Raw genomic sequence first — 6,034 nt, 5'->3', positions numbered from 1 at the left:
GAGCCTCATATTTTTATGAGTTCCTGTACATAGGAATTAAATTTGTTTTCTCTACTGTTAATCTGTCTTATGTCAATTTAATTATTAGACCAGCCAAAGAACCTAGAAGGGAAGAAGGTTAAGGTTTTCCTTGCCTGTAGCATCATATAGCTGGGATTCAAAACACTAGGAGGAGATGAGGTTTATCAAGAAAAGCATGTGGACTGGGGAAAAGAAACGAGGATCTGAAACAGAGCCCTGAGACTGCCGGCATTTAAGGATTAGCAGAGGAAGAAGGGCTTGTATGAAACAGAATGGAAAAGCAGTTGGAGAGGGCAGAGGAAGATGAGGACAAAGCAGTGTTATAAAAACCACAAGAAATAATCATTTCAAGGAAGAAGCTGTGAATAACCTGAAACCCCAAAAGAGTTGGTGTCAGTGAACCTCTGGTGTACCAGAGTGTAGGTTCGGTGTGGCTCCGTCTTCTAACATTTGAGAAAAGCCAGAAATCCCAGTGAAATCTTATTTTAAACACTGTTCAAGTCAAAACAGATGTGACAACAAAAGCCTCCAGTTTGCAACCTCTGAGCTGGCAGACCCTTACCTCCACCTGTCTAGGTGGAGAGAAGACTTCATTTTCAAGGGACCATTTGCCAATATCCAGTTCTATATCTATTAGGGACACTGATAGGCCTCCTCCAACTGTTGAGATTTTCTGATGGCTTAACGTCTCAGATGGTGATTATGTGGTTTTCCAAATACTATAGGTGATTGGCTTAATCAAGTAAGTCAATGGAAAAATGTGCCTCATCCATTCACCTTCCTACAGTTCTAATGTCAACCATGGAGGCACCAGTTCAGACCTTGCCTCCATCAACTGCTTTGGCCAGAATGCTGACTCAGCTTCACCTCAACTTCTTCCTTCTGTTGTTCCTGGGAGTTCCCCATCTCCAGGAGCCCCATCAGAGTCACATACCCACCTAGGATACCTTTATAAGCCTCTGTTCAGCTCAATGGTGATTCCCTCAAGTTCCAGCAACACTAAGAGAACTCATCCAGGTCAGCTTTCCTCTCACAGGCAGTGTGATGACTAAGGCCCTCCTTGCAGACCTGATAATAAAAAGAACCGCCACTTTTTTTTTTAAACATCTTTATTGGAGTATAATTGCTTTACAATGGTGTGTTAGTTTCTGCTGTATAACAAAGTGAGTCAGCTATACATGTACATATATCCCCATATCCCCTCCCTCTTGCGTCTCCCTCCTACCCTCCCTATCCTACCCCTCTAGGTGGTCACAAAGCACCGAGCTGATCTCCCTGTGCTGTGCGGCCGCTTCCCACTAGCTATCTGTTTTACATTTGGTAGTGTATATATGTCCATGCCACCTCCACTTTTTGAATCCTCACTAGGTATTAACATATAGTGGGCACTCAATAGAGGTGATTCCTTATCCATTTGGCAACATTGTGAAATGTCTGTAATTTCATTTTATAGATAAGGAAAAATCAAATTCAGCAAAGTTAACTGGTTTGCCCAAAGCCCCAAAGCCAGTTAGATGGATCTGGGACTTGAGCCTAGATTAATCAGATTTCTATTACACAGGTTGCCTTTCCTATCTCTGTACAATGATCCATTTGAACCAAGTGTAATATGGCTGCCAAACGAGGCTGATTTAGAGATCCTTGTAAACAATGTTTTACTGCCAACCAGCCAGCCACCAAAAGGATCTGGGAATTGAAGGTATTTTGCACTTACTGAAGGGGTGGGAATAGAAGAAGGCACTGCTTACAGAATCAGGCGTTATGGTCTCTGAGCTAGAGGATATTTATAAGAAACCCTTCAAAATGGTAGACAGGAGAGATAGCTCTCCCTCTTTCCAAGGCAACTACTCGTTTCTCTAATCATTGGCTTAAACATTTTGTCTTCTCTAGTCAGAATGGCCAGAACTAGGAGACATCTATAAACCACAAAAGAAATTAATACAAGTGTGTTTCACCAGCTCATCACTGGACTGGGACCCCCTTGAGAAAACAGAAAAATCTGGCCTATTCACCTTTGTCTCACTTACACCAGTACCTGGCTCTTGAAAGGTACTCACTAAACACTTGTGCAGAACTAAATGAAATACTTTGTCGATGAAAAAATTAATCAGTCAATCTAAGAGAAAGAAATGTAAAATTTTATTCGAGCCAAATTGAAGATTATAACCCAGGAAGAGCTCAGAAAACTCAGAGAACTGTTCTGCCCATTACAAGTCAAAACACTGTTATATAAGTTTGAGACAGAGGCTTATCCATTAAATGGTATATTATTGACAGTTTACACAATCTAGCGGGTGGTGGGTTCTGGGTCATTGTGGCCCCTTACAAGATTAGAAGGGAATGTTACCTTCTAAGGAGTTGTCTCGTCGATGCTAGGAGAATGTTGCTCTTTATGGATGAGCAGGTATTTCTGCCAGTGGGGAGGTTTGGTTGATGCATAATGCAGATACACAATGCACAGTAGAGGGGAAAGAGGAGGCCAAAGGGCAGAGAAATCGTTTTATGTTTAAATTTTTCCTGTCTTGCCATAAAATATGAATTTCACAGTCTGTTTCTGAAATAGTGAATGTGGGGTTTTTTGTTTGGGGTTTTTTTGGTGGTGTTGTTTGGTTTTGTTTTGGTCAGTTCCAAAAATCACATTTATCCTGAATGAGCTAGGATTTGCAATCACTGAGAAATGTCAAAGAAATGATGTACCAGCTTTGAAGAGAGTTGTATAAAGATAATCCTAAAAATATTTTTTGCTGGAAGTAGACGTTGAAGAGAACAGGTAGTGGTCTCAGAACTTTAGAGCCAAAAGATCTTTGTGATCATCACATCACTGATTCTCATCCTTGGACAGAAAAGAAACAGAAGCTAGAGGTGGGAAGTGACTTGACCAAGGTCACACATATCTAGGACTGATGTTGCCTTTAGGATGCAGGAAGGTTCTGGTTCTTCTGTTTCAGTGACATTCCACATGCTTTATAGCCTCAGTATATTCATTTCTTTGCAAGTTAACATTCAGCCGGTAAGATAATTACTAACTTCAGCTCTGCCCCTGAGGTGCCGTTGCAAAACGCCAGGGCTCCACTGAACACAGTTTGAAAACTATCAACTTAGATAATTTATCACTGGTTATTTAAACTTTTAGCACATTCAAGCTAAAATGTCTTTTAATTCCCTGAAAACCGGCTATTCTCATTGGCAGCATTTATTCTTCTCTTCCTTTCCTGATGAATAAACCCATTAATGAAAGAATGTGCTTTGTACTTTCTTTTGTGCTGTTATCCATCTGAATTAACATGTGTGTGGGCAGAGCTCAAGTTGTGAGACCAACATCCTCTGCTGGGGGGACCCTCTTGTGGGTCTCAAACCCAAGGGAGCCCAAGCTTGCTTTGCAGTGATGGCAAAATGGTGCTCTTTAGACCTGAATCACTGAGTCTGAAATTTCTAAGTTTGAAATTCTGAGTAAGACAGAGCTGCAGGAAAGAATGATAAACAACCTGATTATCTCTATATTGGTAAAGCAGTGATGGAGAATTCTAGACTAATGAAGCCAGAGACATCTCATTTTAAGCCAGTATTTTCTGTAAAACTTCCTAATAGCTTGTAATAACAAGGATCATTTATTGGATGTTTACCCCATGCTTAGAATTTACACAACCATATGAGACAAGTACCATTGTAATTCTCATTTTACCAATGAGAAAACTGAGGCTTAGCAGTTGGAGTTCTTAACTCAAAGAAACATATTCTGGCTAAATAAAGCAGAGTTGGGGTGGAGAGATACTGGAGAGGAGAGATATCTTGAAGGGTTTTAGTGGTGACACCAAGGGGAGCTGGGGGAGGGAAGATATTCTCAATCTTTATTATGTAGGATGTGGAAGTTGAGTATAGACTCTGGAGCCAGACTGCTGAGATTAGAATCCTGGCTCCACCCCTTACTCTGTGACCTTGAACTGGGTCTCTCAGTTTCCCCATCTGTAAAGTGGGTATAATAATAGAACCTGTCTCAAAGAACAGCTGTGTTTAAAAGCAGTTAGCTCAGTGCCTTACTCACTGTGGGATCTCAACATGAGTGTTATCATCAGCTAGTGTATAAAGTGCTATGTACTGGGTTGGCCAAAAAGTTTGGGTTTTTCATAACATCTTACAGAAAAACCTGAACAAATTTTTGGCCACCCCAATAAATGTGCTTTCAAGTCCCCTCCTTGCGTCAGCCTCTCTCCCAGCAGATTGCTGCCCTTGAATTCCACCTATAAACTCTAACTGTATTAATCAGTTCTGGTCATCACTAGTGGCAGCTGTGGCCCAATGATATGTCCTTCAACCTCTGATTGGTCCAGGCAGAGAGGTAGGGGGAGCATCCCACCAATGGAAACAGACCTAATCATCTCAGTCTCTCAAAAAACACCAGAAAATATTCCTTGAAATCATAAGGATCTTTCAAAAGACAAGTATTTGGAGGATAAACAATAAGGAATGGCCTGGATTGTTTATACAGATCTCCTGTGATTGGAGACTGGAGTCATAAATTGAATCCTGGCATGAAACAAAGTACACACGAGGGAAGGCTTGAACTGGGACATCAGCTTTTGTTCTCCAGTGTAGTTGCTACACCACAAATCCCCAGGAGCAGGCCTGCCAAGCAGGAACACTCACTAGCTCTCCAATGCAGTCCCTAAGGCTGCCTCCTAATAAGTCTGGCAGAGATAAACAGGGTGATCGCCCAGGCAACTGCATTATAGGGGAGAACCTCCACCATGTAGAGAGGGTGGTATGACCACTGCCAGAGTGTCTGAGCTGCAAAATGCTGGCCTCTTTGCACAAGCTCTAAAACCAGAGAAAGAGCCCAAATTTGCCAAAGAGCTATATGGGAACAGAGGAAGAAGAGACTTTTAAAAAAAGATAATTATTCTAATAAAACACTAAATTTACAAGAAAAAAAAAAACAAAGGTACTTTCCTAGGAATTCTAATCTCACCATCAAAAAAGGACTTTGCACAACTCATCTCCCTGGAAAAGGTAGGGGAAAGCATCTCCCTGGCATAGCCTCGGGCCTTATAGATTCAGATCGGGACATCATTTTTCCTTGGTTCATGAGAGCTGCATCTTTTTTGTTTTTGTTCCTAAATTTCCTCTTACATAAAAGAACCAAAATTCCTTCCTGAAGCCTCTGGTTCCCAGAACTTGCTTAGGAAGAATTTGATGTTATAAATGCAGAACCGCTTGCTTGCTTCATGACCTTGGCAAGTCACCAAACTTTGCTGAGACTTGGTTTCTCCTCTATAGAGTCCTGGCTTTCTCTGCCCAACATGCCTTCCTCCATTTTCTCTGTTAGGTGGGCTCCATCTCACAAACCATGGCGTTGCCGCTGTAGAAATAAAAGCTCTCCGATACAGTCTTGCTTCTGCAGCCTCTCTTGCAGCCATGGGTGAACTTAGAGTTTAAATTCTGTGAGTTGGATCTTTGAATTCAAGGCAGGATCTACCTGGAATCTGTTCACATGAGAGTGGTGTCAGCCATTAAATTCAGTCTCTGGAGACACAGTGACAACCACTGGGCCCAGGGATGCTGGGGAAAGTGGTGATGCTGGGAGGTCTATGCCCAGTATGTGTGTGTGTGTGGCAGGGGGAACACACATTTTCTACTCCATGTGTTTCCATGGGGAGGAGCCTCCCTAAGGTAACACTGGTCTTGCCTCTCCATGTCACCAGATCACTGAATTGCGAGCTAACTTATCTATGGAAAACATGATTCCCAGTCTACTTTCTACTATCTAGTAAAAAGAGTCTAAGCCTATGAGGGGAGAGGTGTGTGGATGAAGGGAAATCTGGGTTTTCCTGCTGTGCCAGTCCTGGGGCAGGTAATTCTGCTTAATTCTGAAATGAGGTGTTAGCATTCCCGTATTAGTCCTAAAATCCATCTGCTTTTTTAAAAACTTCAATTTATTTCAGAAGGAAACTTTATATGATCACTAATGGAAAATGATTCTTCTTAACATTAAGCATGCATAAACTTTAAATACATG

This window comes from Phocoena sinus, chromosome 1 (genome assembly GCF_008692025.1).
Source record: "Phocoena sinus isolate mPhoSin1 chromosome 1, mPhoSin1.pri, whole genome shotgun sequence".
Lineage (NCBI taxonomy): Eukaryota > Metazoa > Chordata > Mammalia > Artiodactyla > Phocoenidae > Phocoena > Phocoena sinus.
The sequence above is the reverse complement of the archived record's forward strand: the minus strand, read 5'-3'. Positions refer to the sequence as shown.